Source organism: Callospermophilus lateralis, unplaced genomic scaffold (genome assembly GCF_048772815.1).
Source record: "Callospermophilus lateralis isolate mCalLat2 unplaced genomic scaffold, mCalLat2.hap1 Scaffold_65, whole genome shotgun sequence".
NCBI classification, from domain to species: domain Eukaryota; kingdom Metazoa; phylum Chordata; class Mammalia; order Rodentia; family Sciuridae; genus Callospermophilus; species Callospermophilus lateralis.
In genome coordinates, this window is record NW_027514826.1 from 1168754 (window position 1) to 1190848 (window position 22095).

Here is a 22095-nt window from a genome sequence, read left to right on the forward strand (position 1 = left end):
CTCCAGGAGATTAAACAAATATGCCATGTGTCCATCGAAAACTAAAAGGTTAAAAACAAGAGTAATTTTGGATGAAGTCTCTTGCCTTCCTCTGCTCAGGCTCCTGATCCCTATGAAGTCAGAACAGGGATCCTCTGGGTCAAATGAGTTGTTGCAAGCCCTCCAGTAACTAGCACACAGGTGGTTGGATTTTTTCATGAGTCCAGTACACATAAAGAATCTCCCCCTTGCAGGCAGTAGGTCTCTAATTTGAGAAGCAGAGAAGTATTAACTATAGGCCCATTTTATCTATCCTGTTTCTCAGGAAGGGTTTCCAGGCCACCATCACTTTAGGCAAATGAGGGGCATGAGAGCTTACTTTGAATACCATCTTAGAGTGCTCCCCCTATGGAAAACCAGAGCCAGAATGTTATGATGAGTGTCTATATGGAAGAAGATGAGGGCCATGTGGAAGTTTTCTTTGCTTGGAATCATGGTCTTTTGTGTGGTGGTTGGAAAAGATGACTGGGTCTACTTTAGCTTGAACTCTAGTGTAATGCTCATTAGAGACTGAGTTCTGAAACTGTCCTCAGAGACTAGTGCCATGAATTGTATTGGGATGTTAGGAGACCAAGCATGAGAGGAACCTTTGGAAACTGAGATCTAGGCCCGGGTGGCTTTGTCCACATTCCTGGGAATCTCAGGAAGGATTTCACATCATTTTCTTGTAAAAGCCTTTTCAGGTATAGTTGAGAGCAAAAACAAACATGAACCTCACAATTTAGACCCCAATGGACCTGGATTCCTGTGACCTTGGCCACTCTTTGGAAGCCTTGCCTGCGTGAGATCTCCAGAGCTTATATTAAAAGGACATTTCTCACCAATTTATGGCTCCTAAATGAATCAAAACGCACAGTGCCAACTTCTTTATTCTTGAAATATGGCTAGGCCAATACCATGAAATATTTGAGATTCCCATGATCAGAAATCACTGGAGAACTTAGAGATCTCCTGTTGCTCATCATGACTGAACCAGACAGTGCCTTTTTTGACTGACTGGAATTCATGACCATAGTGAACAGAGATGCCAATGAGTTGGAGCCCTCTGTGAACTGGGCCTGTAGCAGTGGATTGCAGGTATGTGATCAAACATCTGTGGTGGGGCCCTGTGATTCTGTCATAGGCTTCCAAATGACATGTGATTGACATGGTGCAGCCATCAGACCCTAAAATTTAAAGGCATGTTATTGTGGGGAGAGGTTGTTGGGAGAGCTTTTGGGGTGATGCTCAGAATCAGGTTGCTATACTCAAGTGGGAAGTATATACGGGATAGCAGCCCAGTTGGTGTTTTCTTTTGCAGACCTTCACTCACCCCAAGTGACAGAACTCTCTCCAGCAGTGTATCCCAGTTGACTTTCTTGTATTTCATGGACAAACACCATGAAAGGGAAGCTGCAAGAAATGCCATGAAAACTGGAGGATGACCCAATATCTTCACAATCCACACAGGGAGACATTCAGATCCGAGTCACCACAGTTTTCTACTAAGAAAGGAATCTTCTCTGCTGCCTCATGTTTGTATTGGAAATATGAAACTACGTCCTCCTGTTCACATAAATGCAGACCCAGCATGGATGGTCTCACTACAAAGGAAGTTAATGCTGCTGACACCAACCTATATTTCAAGAGCACAAAGCTCATAGGCAGGTTTTCAAGAAGCCATTAGGCCAGCACAGCTCTATGTTTGTGGAATGTTGACCCTGTCCCCTACTTTTGGTATCTCTTCTGCCACCACCCAAGGTTGTGAGCTCCTGAGAATTTTCCATTCTAGATATATATTCACAAATTTCCTTCCACTTCTCCTATAATAGTATCTTATTTGGGATGATAGTAATGTCAAGGCATTGTTCTGGATGACAGTAGGAAGATTTTTATGTAGCATATGTTCCCACATATATTAGACTCATTTTCTTTTTTGTCATTTGAAACATTGAATCTCTGACATTAACCCATACCCTACTAGACTCTGACTACTTATACTAACATGGATAAAAATCATTCTAAAAGAAGAGAAGTACAGGCAGTTCATAGGAGGCTTGGTGTATACTGGGAATTGCCTTTTGCTTATCAAGGTTACGTTTTATAAAACCCGCCATGTTTTCCTTGTAATACTTCTCTATGCATTTTCAAGGTTAACAAATGTGTAACTTCCTGACTCCTTGTCTCTATTGCCTGGGACATAATATATATTTTATATTCATATATATTGTCTTATCTGCTATAACAGGTACATTCTTGAGAGTACTCTGACTTTGGCATAAACAAATTCCGTGAAGAGATCACACCCCCAAACACTGAGGGAACTGAAAATTCAAACTACGGTGAGCTTCATGCTTCAACAAGATTATACATAAAACCATGTAGAACAAAATGAATATTTTTGGGATATGTGAATAATATATATCCCCTTATGAATTTCCAATGGAATATGTACTGCTACTATTTAATGTATTGAATATATAATATATGTATTTTCCACGGTTTTGCAAACATGAAAAATATGTGTCATATATAAACTACCTTGATTCTTTCACGTTTATCTGTGTGGATTTATAATCAACTTTTAAGAAGATATTTCTCAGAAATATTTATTTTCCTGACATACATATTCTTTATGAATACTCAAAACTAACCTCAGTGAATATTTAGTGCTAACCGTACGATTTCTACAGTAACTAACCCAGTTTAATATCAATGCAAGTATATTCATATGGAACATGATGTGTATTTTCAAGTTAATTTTCATTCATGATTGTTATATTCCTATTTATTCAGTATATATACATCATACCATGTATGTTTTCATCCACAAATTTACAAATTTATATGCATATGATTCAGTTTCAATCACTTCCTGCATTAGAACACTTGTATTCCTCCATGTTTCTTTACTTGCTTTTTCATGAGAGTTCTTTTATAAAACATTACTTTTGATTTCCATTATCATGTTCGAAGGAAAACTCAAACACAATTTGTTATAAATAGTAACCCTAATATTACCACTAGATGTATAACTACTTGGATTGAATGTATCTATGTGAATACCAGATTCAATGTGTATATATTAAAATACCAATTCAATCCATTATTTAAAATAGTAATGTGTTACATTTTTTATTCACCATATGGTCTATTCAGGCATCATCTCTATATACACCTATTTTTATCCCCAAACACTAAATGATGGGGTTTTCAAACAAGCTCCCAGATAAGGTGAAAGAAATATGCATGCCACCTGCTCTATATATTCCTTTCATCACGTAATATTCTGGACACAAAATGCAAAACTTACACTTATGATTCTTCCAAAGCCTAATTTTAATGAGAGCATGGATACTTAAGTCATCCATGTCTACATTGCCTATTGTTTTCATATTTCAATCCTATTGGTGAGTATACATTTGTTTCTTCCTAAGGTAATGTATTCAACTGTCCCCCTGTTGAAAATATCCCTCATCTTATCAATCATTTTGTACTTTGCCTGATCTTCTAACTTTTATATTGATATCTATTTTCCCATGTTCCTTGTTGTGGCTGACACTTCATGTGTGCTGATATTCACATTGACACTCTAACAGAAATTCTGTCACAAAAGGCCTTTTGTATCAATCCTAAACTCACTCTTCTTCCTAAACCTATACTGCAATCTTACCTACTATCTCTATTTCACTGGAAGTTCTCTTTTATATTCAGTAGACCAGGTAGAAGATCTTATGCCATTGTATATTGATTTATAGGATTCAACTGTGCAGAACCTATTTCAAAACTATGTATCCAAATCAAGGGCCCAATGCCCTTGTGTGCTTCATATCTTACCTAGTTTTCTGTTTTCACACTTAACATTTCACCTTACATTCTTATAAATATCCCAGTTGCTCAATACCAGTATTCATCCAGCAGAATGACTCCTAACCCAAATCGATCATGATATGAACCTTAAGCATCCTCTGTTCCTTCAATCTATTTTCACATAACAGCAGGTCCAGAGTTGATGTTGCCATACAGGGATGTAGGGAATCCTACAGCTGCTCAGAACCACAAAGGTAGATGCAGAAATAATTCCTGGAGAAAATGTAGGAAGCTGGGTTGGACCTGTGAGATCTAAAGTCATCTTCCATGAAAAACAACCCTGTCAGGATGAAGGGATGTGGCTGAATCAGACTCTTTCTTCTCAATGCAAAGAAGAAGGACCCTCCCAGGCCTGTGTGGATAGCTGATCACGGGCTTATATGATATGTATATGTTTATAATTTGTGAAAACGTCAAGATGGGGCAGCTTCCATCTCATGGAATACTTGGAAACAACTGTTAGGACAAAGTGGTTGCCAAGGAAGTGACCTCATTCACTTCTCTAAAGGAAGTGACCTCACTTCACATCCTTGGTGATGGAATTCTCTGAACTTGGGTTCCAGGTAGTGAGGCACCCAGTGACAGTCCCAGTCCCAATGGGCTCACTTGTTTGGATGTACCAAGGCCAGAGTCATTCTTTCTGGGCACCTAATGATGTGTGGATAGCCAAATGCCAGGAAAAGTCTGAAGAGGGGCCTTTCCTGAGAAAGAAGTTACAGGCTCATTGCTGGCTCCTGACAACTACACACAGATGGCCAAGGAGACCAGAGCTGAGACAGGACAGGCCACTGCTGGGGAATATAGTTTCACCCACCAGTCAGAGGACACTGTGGATAGACAAAGACCAACTCCAGAGGGGGTTTGTGTGTCTTAGTGGATGTGTGTTTAAATTTGTGGTTTTGTCTCATGTTCTGATATCATGCAGGAAAAAGGCCTTCTTGGGTTTGAAATGGATTGTTTACTAGTGAGTCCTTTTGCTAATGGTGAGTGTTTCTATGTCAGTGGATCCCACTGGGTTTGTGGTTAAAGACAGTAGAGAGAAGAATGCAGCAGTGTATGTGTCCTGTCTAGTGGAAAGCTTTCTAGCACTCCTCATGGACAATTTATGAATGGACCGCTGCTTGCTTTGCAGATGGGCAACACCTACCATGTTCCTAAGTTCCTGTATTCTTCCTGAATTTGGCCACTTTCTAAAGGGGCTCAGGGTTTTGTGTTAAAGATGTGTACCACCTCCAAGCTCTGTGATATGGCCATGGAATGGATTGTTAAAGGGAATGCCAAGCATCTCAGAAAACTCAGAAATTAGTGCGACCAGTAAGGTTCTCTCTGGAGAATCCCTGCTAGCATAGATAGCAACCCAAGTAGCATGATCAGGAGCTGTCAGTGCCATAGTGTTCATCTTGTGGAAAAGTCTTTCCACAGGATTTTTTCTTACTGATGGTCTGTTCCCCTGAATGTCAGGAAGGTCTTTGCCTTAGGCCACCCCTTTTTTAAACCTCAAGAAAACAGTTTCAAATGGAAATGAAGAGGCCTCATCTGTGGCTTTTAGGTAAAGTGCTTTGTAAAAGATGTGTCCGAATTAGCCTCTTGGCCCTGGGTGAGGCTGTGGATTAGATTCTCAGCTCCCCAGGAAATTAAATAAAGATCCCATGTGTCCATCCAAAACTAAAAGCATAAAAAGAAGAGTAATTTTGGATGAAGTCTCTTGCCTTCCTCTGCTCAGGCTCCTGACCCCTATGAAGTAAGAATAGGGATCCTCTGTGTCAAATGAGTTGTTGCAAGCCCTGAAGTAACTAGCACACAGGTGGTTGGATTTTTTCATGAGTCCAGTACACATAAAGAATATCCCCCATGCAGGCAGTAGGCCTCTAATTTGAGAAGCAGAGAAGTATTATCTATAGGCCTATTTTATCTATCCTGTATCTCAGGAAGTGTGTGCAGGCCACCATGATTTAGGCAAATGAGGGGCATGAGAGCTTACTTTGGACACCATCTTAGAGTGCTCCCCCTATGGAAACCCACAGCCAGAATGTTATGATGAGTGTCTATATGGAAGAAGATGAGTGCCATGTGGGAGAGTTATTGTTGGAATAGTGGACTTTGTGTGGTTGTTGGAAATGATGAATAGGTCTACTTTCACTTGAACTCCAGTGTAATGCCCAGTGGAGACTGTGTCGTGGAACTGACCTCAGAGAACTATTGCCATGAATTGTGTTGGAATATTAGGGGGCCAGGCATGAGAGGAACCTTTGGAAACTGAGATCTAGGCCCGGGTGGCTTTGTCCACAGCCCTGGGAATCTCAGGCAGGATTTTGTATCATTTTCTTGTAAAAGCCTTTTCAGGTATAGTTGAGAGCAAAAACAAACATGAAACTCACATTTTAGACCCCAATGGGCCTGGATTCCTGTGATCTTTGGCAACTCTTTGGAGGCCTTGCCTTCAAGAGATCTCCTGAGTTTATATTGAAAGGAGATTCCACACTACTTAATGGCTCCTAATAGAATCAAAACCCACAGTGCCATCTTCTTCATTTTTGAAATATGGCTAGGCCAACACCATGAAACATTTGAGATTCCCATGACCAGAAATCACTGGAAAACCTAGAGATATCCTGTTCCTCATCATGACTGAAGCAGACAGTGCCTTTTTTGACTGACTGGAGTTCATGACAATGGTGAAGAACAGAGATGCCAGTGATTTGGAGCCCTCTGGGAACTGGGCCTGTGGCAGTGGAGTGCATGTGTGTGTTCCAAAATCTTGTGGTTCAGCCATTTGCTTTTAAATGACAAGTGACTGACATGATGTGGGAAGCAGACCCTAAAACATAAAGGCATCTTGTTGCAGGAAGAGGTTTTGGGATGATGCTTAGAATCAGATTGCTACGCTCAAGTGGAAAGATATATGGGATGGCATCCCAGTTAGTGTTTTCTCTTGCAGACCCTGACTCTTCCCACATGACAGAACTCCCCCATCACTGTGTCCCAGTTGACCTTCTTTTATTTTATCAAGGAAACAATAATTTCCCAGGGAATCTGCAAGAAACACCATGAAAACTGGGGGATGACCCAATGTCTTCAAAATCCACACAGGAAGACATTCATACCCCAGTTGCCACAGTTACTTACAAAAGGAGGATACAGCCCTCCTGCCTCATGTTTGTATTGGAAAATATGAAACCATATCCTCCTGTTCACAAAGACGTAGACCAAGCTTTGATGGTCTCACTACAATTAAGCTAATGTTCCTGACACCAACCTATATTTCAAGTGCCCAAAGCTCAGAGGCAGGTTGTCAAGAAGTCATTAGGCCAGCACAGCTCCATGTTTGTGGAATGTTTAACGTGTCCCCTACATTTGGGATTTCCTCTGCCACCCCCAAGGTTGTGAGCTCCTAAGAATTTTCCATTCCAGATATGTATTCACAGATTTTCTTCCTCTCCTCCTCTCATTGTTTCTTACTTGGGGTGATAGTCATGTCAAGGAATAATTCTGATTGAGAGCTGGAAGATTATTGTGTAGCACATGTTGGCATACTTTTTAGACTCATTTTCCATTTTTCTGTTTGAAATATTGAATCTCTGATACTAATCCATACCCTATTAGACTCTGACTACTTATACTAAATTGGATAAAAATAATCCTAAAAGAATAGAAGTATCGGCAGTTCATTGGAGGCATGGTGTATATTTGGACTTGCCTTTTGCTTTGTCAAGGATACGTATTATAAAACCAGTCACATTTTCCTTGTAATACTTCTTAATGAATTTTCAATGTTAACAAATATGTAACTTCCTGACTGCCTGTCTCTGTCGCCTGGGTCACATTATATATTTTTTTATACATATATAAAATCCTACTTGCTATCACAGGTACATTCTTGAGAATACTCTGACTTTGGCAAATAAAAATTCTGTGAAGAAATCACTCCCCCAGAACACTGATTGTACTGAAAATTCAAAATATGGTGAGCTTCATACTTCAACAAGTTTATATATAAAACCATGCATGTGTCTACTTTATCTTAAAATAGATTCTCAGATTCTTGCTCATGGCTTCCCCAGTAGTGCTGTGAATACGCTAAGAGACTGTGTTCTGGCATGATTGCTGACTTCCCTTTATATCTTGGATAATATTTTCTCAGCCATGGTTTTAACTATTCCTGAAGTCTTATGTGATATCCCAGCAGTGCAGTCCTCTAGGGTTCCTTTTGTGGCAGTATGGTTTGCTTGTGAGATGTGCCCAAAAGCTGGTGAGTGAGACCATGCAAGGCATAGAGGTGAAATAATTGGGTTATGAGAACTTAACCCAAACTGTGTATTTTTCCCTGATGGTGTTTAATGGGATGGTAACTGCAGGCAGGTAGAATAATGGCTTGAGGAGGTGGGTCAATGATGCATGTATTTGGGGTATGTATTTTTGATCTGGTGAGTGAGTCTCTCTCTCTCTTGTTTCTTGGGGCCATGTCCTGAGCTGCCTTCCTCTACCACAGTCTCCTGCTGTGATATTCTTTCTCACTTGGGGCCCTGAGTAATGGATCCAGCTGTCTATGGACTGCAATCTCACCATGAGCCCCCAAAATAAACTCTTCTTTCTAAAATTGTTCTTGTTGGGTCTTTTGGTCACAGAAGTTACAAAGCTGAGTAAACCAAGGGGCCCCTGGATTCCTGGCATTCTTGGGGACAATAAGCAGCATACTCTTAGTAATCTCACTGACTTCTTTTGAATTACTTTAAATACATGATTACATATGGCCCTTAGGATAAAAGAATTTTTAGGATGAAAACAAGTTATTAGAAGAAAAACAGATTCTTAAATGAACATTTCACTTTTTAAAACCTGAAATGAGAGAAGCGGGTTCAAATTCTTTCTGTGATAGTCTGTAGTGACTACCAATGGCTTCTATAAGAACTGCCTGATATTATTCCAATAAATGAGAAAATCATGGAATTTGACTTAACTCCATCTCAGAAGTGAGTCTTGTCCAGGGTGGCTGGAGCAGCAAGACCATGTCTCCCTGACTGAACTGGGTCTGGATTCGAGGTATGAGCACAGGTCTTATGTTTGAGAGACCAAGCAGGAGATAATGTCAATTTACTGCTGCATCTTTGCTGACCTGATGGAAGGGAAGGAGGCCCTCACCCTATATGAACACAAGGAGACACCAATGGGAAATGTCCATTCCAAAACTCCCAACTACTTCAGGAAGAGCATGCACTGGAAGTCTTTGAGCATCTCACTCAGGGTTCCCACACATTCCATAGCAAAGACATGACCTTTTAAAAATGCCTGCTTCCTGGAGAATGAAGGGCCAATGACCTTCATGTTCTCAGGTAGTGTGGCCACACCAAGCCTCTGGGGAGCCCTTCCACCAGGTGGTCAATGCCTTCAGGAAATATTGATCATGCATATGAGACCATCAAAAGCAAAGACTTTTTAAAGTAAGCCAAGTTATAGGATTAGCTCTGTAACATTCTTGTAGTTAGCTGTCCAATGGTGCTCTCCACCTTCAAGATGAAAGCCACTTTCTGTCCTGTGACAGATGTTTTTCTCCTAACCTCAATCCAAGTCAGTTTTTCTTACCATTATATTTGGCTGCAGTTCTTCTGTGTAGTTAAGGTATGCATCATTCATTCAAAGCCTTTTAGTGTAGTTTTTGAATCTCTGACATCAACAGAGATATCTGAAGTCTTTTGGTCACAGAAGAAACAAAGATGAGTAAAACAAGTGGCCCCCAGCCTTCTGTCATTCTTGGGGACAATGAGATAGAGAAAATTTAAAGTCTGAGGTCATTCTTGTTGCAAGGTTTAAAATTATATCTGTCATCTCAATTTGCTTAAAAGTATTTAAAGCTGGAAGTATTTGTAACAAAAACCTATGAAATTACTCTGAATTGAGGATTCAATAATTTGAAAGTATAGTTCTAATACTGAAACTTAGATAGTGCCACAGAGTACATGGATTTTATGCAGTGAGAATATATTGTGCTTCGTGGAATTTTCCAAAGATAGAAATAACTACTGCTTATTTTTTGAAGAAAGGAAGGATTTTGAAAAGTTCATGCAATTACCAAACTAAGAAGTTCAATGCACACACTGGGTTATGCCCTCCTGTGCTACTGGGCTCTTAAAGAGGCACAGAATGATCCCAAGAAGTAAGAGGATGATGTGACAATTTCACAGAAGCCTACAACTTCCTGCCACTGCTGTCACCAGGGGGCCCAAATTCCCAACCCTAAGGCCAACTGGCTTACAGAGCCCAGGATGGGGCACATCTCAGTGTGTCATGGCTGCAATGCACTAGTTTGGATGGATCCCAAGCTTCCATGAGAGGAACTTCTAGAGGCCTCAAGGGCATCTGCATCATGGTCCTCCTTGATGACTGTCATTGATTTGTGCTAAACCAGCAGGACCTGAGCTTCAGTCAGAGACTTCAAGTGTCTCATACAGTTTCTTCTCTGCATTTTCTTTTTACCCACATTAGTATAAATGCTATTTGCAAAAATGAGACTGGAGGGTTTTCCCCCCAGGGCTGCAAACACCCCAGCTACAGCATGTTGTTTCCCAGTCCCATGAGAGAGCTGGAGGTCTCTGTGAAGGCTTTGGGCACTTCACTACTTCTGTGGTGGGGAGGGACACATAGAGGGCAGCCCATGCCAATGAGCTGGGGAAAGACAGAGGACAGGCCACCTGCCCACTGCACAGGAGTATCCCTCAGATGTGTCACAAGGGTATTTCTTTACTCTTCAACCTGGGTGACTCTGGATTCTCTGGTGCCATCCCCAAGGCCAGATACTCTTGCTCCTGTGGGTATTGAGGATGGAACCAAGAGCCTTGCACATACAAGGTGAGTACTCTACCACTGAACCACAACCCCAGCCCAATGTTTTGTTCTTTAATTGAAACTCACCCCTGTTATTTTTGTGAAACTGTGACAGTAATCTTCAGATAGAAAATTCTGGTTTTATTTTTGGAGCTTCTTATGCATATGCTATTTTTGTAAAAATTAGTGTATACTTGCATTTGGAAACATGGTTAAATATGTTTTACCTCAGAATAAGGGTAAATAGAAAGATGGTATGATAATCTCCATATTAAGAAGGGAAAATGATTCATTCACCAATTGGATTTAAAACATTCTGGTGTATGACATGATTGATTGCATTTAAGAATAAATACAGCATTCCATTTAAAATAGAGATGATTATTCTTCAATAATAAAATAAAGGATTGTGTCCAACTACAACTAAAAGACAAATATTAAAAAAGAACAAAACATTGGAATATAAACCTGTTCTTGTTAGGGTCTGTAAACAAGTCAGGATGGTGCCTGGCATTTTGCAGAGGGAGTGGTTTGTGAAGTAACGCCAGCGAGCCATTAAGTATGGGATTCCTTATTGGTTGACTGTTGTATCTAGTTTATGTTAATTAAGATAAGCTGTGTGGAATATATATATATATATATATATATATCCCTCCTGTCCTACAATAAACGGCTCGGCACTCCTGCTGTATCAATGTACACAAGTTGTTTGTCACCCCCGGTTATTTTGCTGCAGCCTGACTGCGCCATGTTTTTAAATTATTTTGCAAATCAGTCCAAGACATAATAAAAAAATTTAAGGATACACGTAGCCAGACATGGTGGTGCACACCTGTAACCCTAGAGTCTCTGGAGGCTGAGGCAGGAGGATCTTGAGTTCAAAGCCAGCCTCAGTAAATTAGTGAGGCCCTCAGCAACTTAATGAGACCCTATCCATAAATAAATATTTCAAAAAGTGCTGTGAATGTGGCTTAGTGTTCAAGTACCTTAGGTTCAGTTGCCTGGAGAGAGAGAGAGAGAGAGAGAGAGAGAGAGAGAGAGAGAGAGAGAAATGTAAAAGGGACATATAATAAAATATGTAAACTGCCTAGCACCAGATCCATTTGTGTCACAGCCATTTGAATCTTCTGAATTAAGTTCTAATTGTTGGGTTTGCTATAACTTGTTTTATTCCCCTATTTTAGCAACAGTACATTTAACTTTATCTAATAATTATAATATGTGTGTGTGTGTTTTTTGTTAAGATATAAGCATCACTGAAGGCACTCAAAGCTTTTAAAATACAATGTAATTTGAATTTTTAAAGTAGCCTTATTGGAGTATAACTTACATATCATGAAATTCACCTGGTATAAAAATTCAATGTAAAGTGTAAAATTCAATATTTTTGGTAAGTTTTCAGAGTTGTGCAAATAATACCATACTAGTTTTAGAAAATTTCCACATTTCCTCAAAGATTTTCCAAATCCATGTACTCTCAGTTCCCATACTGCAGATTTTATAATGTATTAAGTTTTGCTTTTTATTCAAGAATGTTAGGTGTGAGGTGGAGAAGAGATGTAAGGGATCTAAGCACAGAGGCTAGAATCTCTTTTATTTCCTCCCTACTTTTATGTATCAAGTTTATATTTTTTTAACACTCAGTTTGTACCATATTTCCAACTGTCCTCTGCCAGTTCAATGTCACTCATTAAAAGGGCTGTCATCTATAGTGTGCTAATGGAGTTAAGTAGTTTAGTGGTTAAAACACCTAAGATTTATTTTAGTCTATAGGACACATTTCTGAAATGTTTTTATGTATAATTTAAAATTTAAACACATGGAAGAGAAAAACATTTAACAAACACAAGTAATATCACCTTATTTTACATGGTGCCCAACTAATTAATAAGTACTTTAGTGTCCTTGATTTAATTAATTTACTATTTTTTATGTCTACCTTACAAGAAGAAATTTTAGACAAAGCAATAGTTTGTTAACAGCAAAACTAGGATTCAAAACTAAGTATATAAAGTCACATATGGGAGAATACTGATAACTAACAGTGAAGGTAGTGAAGGTGTAGGTTGTAGAGATAGAGAACAGAGACAAATACACAGGTGCACAGAGATTCCATATGATCACAGAGATCACATGCTAGAATCATATAAAGAAGCTTCCAGTTCTTCCTCACACTCAGGAATAACTTCTCAGCTCTTTTGTATCCTAACATATTTCCCTGAAGGATATTTGATATATAGTGTCTTAAGTTTGCTCAACTATAGGCATAATGGTATCATCCTTGAAAATAGTCTTGCAAGTGAAGCATGGAGGCTCATAGAGATATTTAACTGGGTCTAATTGTGATAGTAAATATGATAGTATATGTGACTCCATTTTGTTTTGTGACTCCATTCTGTAAAACAAACATTCCAAGTACATGAGTAATGACTGGGGCAAGATGTTCTTTTCCTTTTGCTACAGAAACATTTAAGAACATGGACCTAATGGGGTATTGTTTCTGTAACTAGGGTAATGGGGCCCTGTTTCTGTAACTGGGGTGATTGGGTTAATGTGATTGGTTAGGCTTCCCTCTACCTGACTGCATTCTCCCACTCTGTAACCTGGCTTGCTTGCATTGACTAGACCCCCATATGTCTCTTTTGCAGTTTTCAGGCTTATAAGGAGTGCCATTGCAATTGTTCAGAACTGATCAGTAGAACATCTTTATGTTCTGGTCAGTCACCACCGGTGTGCTTCAATAAAGGTTTGATTCAATTATATGTGAGTGGTCTAGAAGTCAGTTTATGAAACCCGGGACAAAGCTTTAACCATAACACAGGCATTTATAAGAAACTTAGTAACTTATGCCTTGTGGGGGTATCAGGCAGAAAGCAGCTGTTTACTTGAACAAACAGGTATGGTCACTCTACCTCAGCACATAAACTCAAAATGGAGAAGCTCACAGCAAACTACTGCTTTGCAGAATGGAGTAAGAAAGGTTTAGGCACAGACTGAGACAGGTGTTCTATACACCATGGAGTCATTAAGGCAGGCACAGACTGACAGCTGCTGTTCTACACTCCATGGAGTAACTCAGAGAAGTCACAGCATGAGAACTACTGTTGTGTACACCATGGAGTCACTCAGGGTAGGCACAGCCTAAGAACTGCTATTGTGTGCACGATAGAGTCACTCAGGGCAGGTGCAGCCTGAGGACTACTGTTCTACACACCATGGAGTCACGAGAAAAGGCACAGCCTGAGAACTACTTTTTTACACATCATGGAGTCACTCAGTGCAGGTACAGCCTGAGAACTAATATTTTGTACACCATGGAGTCACCCAGGGCATGCACAGCCTGAGAACTGCTGTTGTGTACACCATGGAGGCACCCAGGGCAGGTACAGCCTGAGCACTGCTTTTCTACACACTATGGAGTCACTAGGGCAGGTACAGTCTGAAAATTAATAATTGATTATTACCCAAATTAAGAAGTGAATTACAACTCTGAATAGGGAACACTTGGAATTTAGTCCTTGAGTGACTCCTTTAAGCACATGTTGGTGGCCCTAATGGGGAGAATCACAGCCTCTGGAACAGGAGTCCACTATATTTTTCCTTTGCTAGCAAAGCAAAAACTTATTTTTCCTTTTTCTCAAAACCATGTTCTCATCATTGGATTGGAATCAGGGATCAGGACTGAGTTTTCAATAATAAAATGCCACTAGACAACTGAACTCCAAAAAGGGGGGATATGGCTGTTTATTTTCAGAAGTATCTTTGCTTTGTTAGTATAAAAAAGGATATTTTAACCTTATCACTAAAAGCTACCCCACTGAATTAATGTTTTAGTGCACTTTACTACCTAAGAATATACCTACTCTAGTTCTTCCTTGGAAACTACATCAAGTGCCTGAACTAGAAAGAAAGTTCCCTTTAATTCTGGTGAAGTGCTCAGATATGCCCAAGAAATTATTGCTACATTTATATATATATATATATATATATATATATATATATATATATATATATATATATATATATAGTTGTAGATAATTTTATTTTATTTATTTTTTCTATGTGATGCTGAGGATCAAACCCAGTGCCTTAAAATTAATGTTTTCTAATGCATATATTTGTTTTACTACTCATTTGGGTGTGAACAATCTATTAATCATACATAATTTTTGAGAAACCTATAGGATCACTTAATAAAAACCCAAACAAACTCATTATGCAATACTAAACCTAACATTACCACCAGAATTGGAGCTATTTCCAATCCATGCCTGTATATTAATATGAGACTACATGTACACTTAAAACATAATTCATTTTTTTTAAATTTGTAAGAAATATATTATGTATAAGTCCTGAGTTATATTCATGAATCAACTGGAAAAAAATTAGTAAACATATATATTTCCCTATCAAAACACCATAGTTATCAAAGTTTTTAAGAGGTGTAGTGAAAAAAATGCATGTTATCTGATATTCATATTCATTTCATAACAGTAATGTGACTGACAGATAATTCAATATGAATCCTCAACTTATGTTAATACCAAAATTGAATTTGTAGGACATTTCAGTATACCTATGAACTCCTATGTGTTTCTTGAGTAAAACATTGAATATTCAATGCCAATGGTGACTGTAGATTTTGTGTCTTCTTCATCTTCTATATTCTGCCATTCTCCATTTAAAAATACTAATAATCATATAACATATGAGATATATTTCTATATCTCAGAACTTATATATTTTTATCAAATTTCATACATATTTTCCAATGTACCTGCTTATGGATTCTCATGGGGGCTGACATTATCCTTTCACTACATCACTCAAAACCTACTGTGAGTGATAATTCATTATTAAGCCTAAACTCTTTGTTCTCCCCAATAAACCTACATACTGTGCACATTTAAGTGGATGTTGACTAAGACATTACATTATTAATGGTACACTTACTGTGTCATCATTTATTGACTTATAGGATACATCATTGCATCACAGAATTTATATATATATATATACACACACTCTCACACACACATACTATGTATCCAAATTCCCCACCTAATGTCCTTCTGTGATTCAGATCATACATGATGTTATGTTTTGGTCTAATTTTTTCACTGATACATTCTTATGTATATTCATGTTTCCCAATACTGATATTTTTCCTCTAGAATGACTCCTCACCCAACTCAAAATTTTATGTTAACTCTAAGTTTATTCTATTAACTCAATTGAATTTCACAGTATATATAGAGTCGATGTTGCACGATCTCTTGGCAAAACCCAAACAACCTTATTGTACAATACTAAACCTAATATTACCTCAAGACTTAGAGCTATTTTGAATCCATGCCTCTACATGAATATCAGTTTCCATGTGTATTTAAAACATAACTTAAATTTTCCTGTTTAAATTTGCATGAAATATATTATGTATTCGTCCTGGGATACATTCAGAAAATCCTTACAATATGTCCCCATTGAGTCATGTGCTAGTACCAATTTTCAGCAGCTAGCAAGAGCCAACCTTTAACTTTTCATGAGTTTTACAAATCAGTGTTAAAATATAGTCATTGGGCTGGGGATGTGGCTCAAGCATTAGCCCGCTCGCCCGGCATGCATGCGGCCGAGTTCGATCCTCAGCACCACATACAAAAAAAGATGTTGTGTCCACCGAAAAATAAAATAAATAAATAAATAAATATTAAAAGAATGCACTGCCTGATACCCTTCATCTTTAAAAAAAATAAAAATAAAAAATAGAATATAGTTATTATTTGAAATTAAATTATGACTCCAACATTTGTGGCTGATGAGCAAGCACGTTTGGCACAGTGTTTGCTGCAAGCTGACCTACCTCTGGAGCACAGGCTTGGACTTATCTGGCTTGGGATCAGATGTCCTGACTTGGTGCTTCTGAATGCCCTGGAAACCCAGTGCCCAGACCTTCCCGCAGGGTTTTGAGGACTCAGCCCCACCCCCACCAGCGCATCTCCCACCTAACTGCAGGGCAGCATCTTTACAGCTCCATCACACTGCGGTCCCACACTGGAGTCCTGAATACCAGCAGCCACCCTACTTTCCACCGCCCTAGCAGCAGTTGGCTTACACTCAGTCCGTGGATCCCTACTCACATTTGAGTAAAGCCTATGCTGCAGCCATTAGCCCCCTGCACCAGCCTGTGGCCGCCAACAGTCAGCAATGGTCCTGGCCTGGCCGCCAGAGTCAGGAGGGGGCCGCCCTGCCTTTACAACTAGGGCGCCTGGCCCGCCTGCTTCCTCAACTCTCTGGGATAGAGGAAGTGCTGTGGGTGTCCTCGGGGATGCCTACAGCCACTCAGATCTGCTGTTGCCCCACATGCACACCCTGAATGCTACAGGCCTGGCAAAGAACCTGAGGCTCCACAACATGGTTCACCAGATAGAAGAGGGGAAGAATGTCAACCCAAACCTGCCTGGGCATGATCAGACGGTAATCTGCAAAGGTCCCATTTTCCATGGCTTAAAACCCCCTGAGTCTCCCCTGTCAGAAGGAGCTGGTGATAGCCCTGATAAATCCTATGAAGTCTTCTGCTTGGTTCTGGGAAGATTGTCTCTCTTCAGCTCCACATCCAAATGTAAGTGACTGTGGCTGAAGTGCAGAGGTGATTGTCATTTTCTGAATGCTTAAAGGCCTCTCTGCTGGGAGGTGTTTTCAAAAAACAAAGCCCAAAACTGGCTGATAGTTGTGGGAAAAGTTGGACAAGACTGGCCTGAAACTTCCAGCTGGGAGACAGAAAGCTGCTCTTGTGATCCTCCTGACATTCTTGGTGGAAGGAAAAGCTGTTCACTTGGCTTGGGGCTTTGCATATGGCTGTAAAGTGGAGTTTTCTAGTAAGCCAGTGGCCAAATATTTAACCAGACCTTACCTAGGAGAGTAAACCAAGATGGCAACAAGAAAGAATAACACTGTGGAAGGCTCAGCAAGTTTGTAAAGAATTCACGGACCTTCTCAATCAAGACCAAACACACAATGGCAACAAAAGGCACTCCCTGGTCTTAGAAACCTACAAACAGAACTGCTTGTCTTATTTTAGCCTGATTACCCACGGGTTTGGCAGCCATGTCATCTGTACTCCTGTGTCTGGGGTGCAGAACTACATCAAAGAAGCCCTGATTCTCATAGACAAATCCTATATTAACCCCAGAGACCAGAGTCCAGCAGATTCTAATAAGACTCTGGAGAAAATTGAGAAGCAGAGGGAGTAAAACGGAGGTGAGCACAGGGCCAGAGGGGAAAGGACAGAGGAATCCATCTCCACTGGGACAGACTGGAGGCACCCTTGCTGGGGGAGGAGATTCCAACCCCTCTTATCCAACTATCCAAAGTCCTCTGTCACTTGAGGCATGCAGGATCTTGACCTGCCCTCTGGGATCCCTGCGGATTCTCTAGCACTGCAGTGTCTGTCCTTGAACACATTATCCCAAGGTGACAAGTGTTGGTTTTTGTTTTGTTTTTAATTGTTCAGCCTTTATTTTTTGGAACCCCATCCCTCCTTCCTCTGAAAGTGGTGCTACAGAGTTTTAGAACCTTCTCATAAGTTCCCCAGGGCTGACAAGAAATCATACACCTAGCTGTTGAAAGTTTAGATTAATGATATTCAGATTATCTACCTACCTAGGTGATGGTGCACTCCAGGAGGAGGCAAAGGTACCATGTGCTCTGCTGCCAGTGAGCAGGTGCTACATTGGGGCAAACCCGGTGCACAGAGGGGCCTTCTTGTTGTAGGAAACTTGTAGGAACAATTTCTACTGACATTTCATTTTTATTTTGTCTGTTTTTTTTTTTAACTTTGAAAGTTAACTCTTTAAATGGGTGACTCTTTGGAGTGACACATTCCTGTAAGGAACTAAAAGTTTTATTTGCATATTTATTTCAGATCTTGATTTTTCAAGTAAACTTGAAACGGGTGAGAACTAAGCATTTGCTGCTGCCTGTCACCCCTCAAACCCCTGTGGAGGCTCTGTATTTTGGGAAACAGTGTGTTGAGTGTACAGACTTATTTATGCATAGTTTAATGGCATCTGTAAATACTGGTGCACTACTTACAAGTTTTTGAGAAATAGGATTCGATTTTAATATTAACTTTTAATTAATAAAAGTTAATATTATTATTTTAATGGTGGTGGGGTAATTTATAACATGTCTTTAAATTTTATTAATCTGTACACAGGGTATGAAGAAGCAAGAGGATACACAGTTTTGTTCTTGGTTTGGAAGATTCTGTTTAATCAGGGATCTCTGTTCAGAAAGCAATAACTTCATATCTTGTTCTTGTGAGGCTCATTCACTGTAAGGTGAATGTGTGTTATACTTGATATGGATAAAATGGAGGTTTAGAATTGAACTCCCTGCATGTAAATATTCCTCAAAGCAAAGTGTGCATATGATACCTGTATAATAAAAGTATTCTTGATAGAATCTGTGCAAAAATAAAAAAGTATAATTAAATTATGTAAATGTGAAACTAATCAAATAATATTAAAAATACAGGTAATCAATTATCAAAACTCACCACTTTTGCTTTTTTATGGTGTCTTGCTATGCTCCCTGAACTTGAGGCTGTTTATGTGTCTTCTGTGTGTGTGGGATAGAAGTGTTCCATGGTGTGTGATTGTGTGCCTTCCAGTCACATCACACTGACTTGGCCATGATGGGAATAGTTATAATAAAATAATTACAAAGACTGGAAACTAGGGCTTTTATTTTCCTTATTAGTCTATTGTCAGGCAAAGACTAATAGGCTTATGACCAAGATGGTTCAAATTCTAACCTCTTAACTAAAAAAGAAATGAGAGAAGGAAGGAAGAGGAGAAAGGAGAGCTTCTCCCAGTGTGCTAACCTTCATATGTTGCTTTTCTCTGCAGACATCTATGATGCTCTGCTGGCCTCTGCCTTGCCTTGGGTGTCCTTCAGCAGCTCTTCAGAGATGCCCAGTAGCCATGGCCTTGGCTTTGCAAGTCTAAATCAGCGAATGGTGAGTCAGCTGTTGTCTCTGCTCCTTCCTCAGAGAGAGCTTACATGTTTATTTCTGTTCCTATAGCTCAAAAATTAATTATTTGATATTTAATGGAATTGAAGAAATTGGAAATTTCATGTTTTTATTTATTTTAAATTTATTTTTATTTTATTTGGATAAATTTCTTCCTAATTGGTTGCCAGTAAATACTCATAAAGTAAATTTAGTCAGAATGGAATTATTGGAGCTATTCATTATTTCCAGTTCTACCAAATCTTTTTAGTTTGAGAATAGACTATGAAAAGGTTACTATTCCAGTGAGCTAATCATGAAAAACTAAAATATATAAATAAGTAAAAGAGCAAATGTCAGAGCCAATGGGATTAGTCAGCAGGCCACCACACAGTATCTCTGTGATGAAAAGAGTCCATGGCTGCCTGATGGGCAATGAGCACCATCCTGGGACATCATATGAGAGGAAGCCAGGGGAAGGTTGTTCTGATAGTAGGGATTTCCTTCCCAGGTAGTATGAAGGAAGCTGTGAACTTGCTTTTTGGAGATGTATCATTCCATCTTAGGACTCCAGTATCATTGAGTAAATTACTTTTTTCTGTTGCACAAATAGTAGTTCAGAGGATTAAATAAGTTAATACAATTAAAGATAAATCTTTCTACAAAATTCTAAAGAGGTAGACTGATTTTTCTGTGAAAGGTGAGTTAATTCATTCAGGAAGTACAATTTAATATAAGCTCTACCCCTTCTAAGTACATCATTGTAAGTATTGGTGATGTAGCCTGCAGTTGAGTATTTTCTCCCTTTATGTAATATTCCAAAGATCTGGGTGAAAGTACAGCCTTGAGTTTCTTCATCCCTTTAAAATCAAGCATGATGCTTAGTTATCAGATACATTGATAGGAAACAGTCGATACAAGAGGAAAACCCAGAACGTGATATTTAAATATAAAATATCTAAATTGCCCATGATTGTCCTCTCATTTTTTAAATGTGCAGGAGCATTCTGTGGCCTGAGAGTTAGACTTCAAATCTCATTCAATATATTGTAAAATATACTGTCATTGAAACCAGAGTTCATCTATTATTTACATTATCAAATTAACATTTTTTGGTCTGGTGATTAATCCAATACCATATTAACACCTAAATTTTTCAGTGGTTGCAAAGATTATAATAACTAAATAAACACTCAATTTTTTATTTTCTTTTAAAAATTTTTTAAATTTATTTTTTAAATAATGATAGCAGAAAACATTACAATTTTTATTGCACATATACAGCACAATTTTTCATCTCAAGTTGTATATAAAATATGTTCACCCTAATTTGTGTCTTCATACATGTACTTTGGATAATGATTTCCATCACATTCCACCATCCTTGATAACCTCCTGCCTCTTCCCTTCTCCTCCTACCCCACTGTCCTATCTAGAGTTCATCTATTCCTCCCATGCTCCCCCTCCCTACCCAACTATGAATCAGCCTCCTTATATTAGAGAAAATATTTGGCATTTGTTTGGGGGGATTAGCTAACTTCACTTAGCATTATCTTCTCCAATACCATCCATTCACCTGCAAATGCTATGATTTTATTCTCTTATTGCTGAGTAATATTCCATTGTGTATGTATGCCACATTTCTGGTCCATTCATTTACTGAAGGGTCAATTCAATTATTTTAAAAAAGCCCAATGATCTTGCATGTTGTGTTTCTGATCTGCAGAGACAAAAACCTGTTATGATTCAGGTTTCCCTGCAGTAGGTACTTTGGAGGTCATAAAGATATAGACGAAAAAGTCTTCTAGTTTCAAATCTACTTATTTCCATTACTAATAATTCTAAAAAGTTAACATCTCAGAATATGATAAGTAGTCATTACAAAATGGTAGTACTAAATTCACCATGTATATTTAGATTACTTTCACTGCATATTTAAGTTAATTTTTCCTAAGAGAGTAGCATTCAGCTGATTAGGTTTAGTGTTTATAGTTGCAACTCTAATTGCATGTAATGTGTGTTTCAATGAATATTCCTTGATATTGCTACCAAACTTCATGCTCATTCCTGAAGTGTGATTTACAAAGCTTAATGTATCAATACTTCTTCTTAAAGATTATTTATGTGTTTTCTGTTTTATGTGTATGATTTTTCTTTTATACTAATGCATTTTATTTATTTCTGTATTTGTGTTGTTTTCTATTGATTTTTTAAAAGTAATAAAGTATTTTTTAGGAACACTTTTATGACAAATAAAGGAAAGGGGTCTTATGAACTGTACTGGGAAGGCTGAGTATCAATGTCTGGGCAGGTTCAGGTGTTTACAGTGACCAAAGACAGAGAGGAAGTTCCCAAGGGGCTGAGCATCAAAG

The 22095-nt window shown here is 38.8% G+C and overlaps 1 pseudogene; it reads left to right on the forward strand.

Moving 5' to 3' along the window:
* The first annotated feature begins 16914 nt into the window (after positions 1–16914).
* LOC143389800 (semaphorin-4C-like) overlaps positions 16915–22095 on the forward strand; it is a 59176-nt pseudogene continuing 53995 nt past the window's right edge.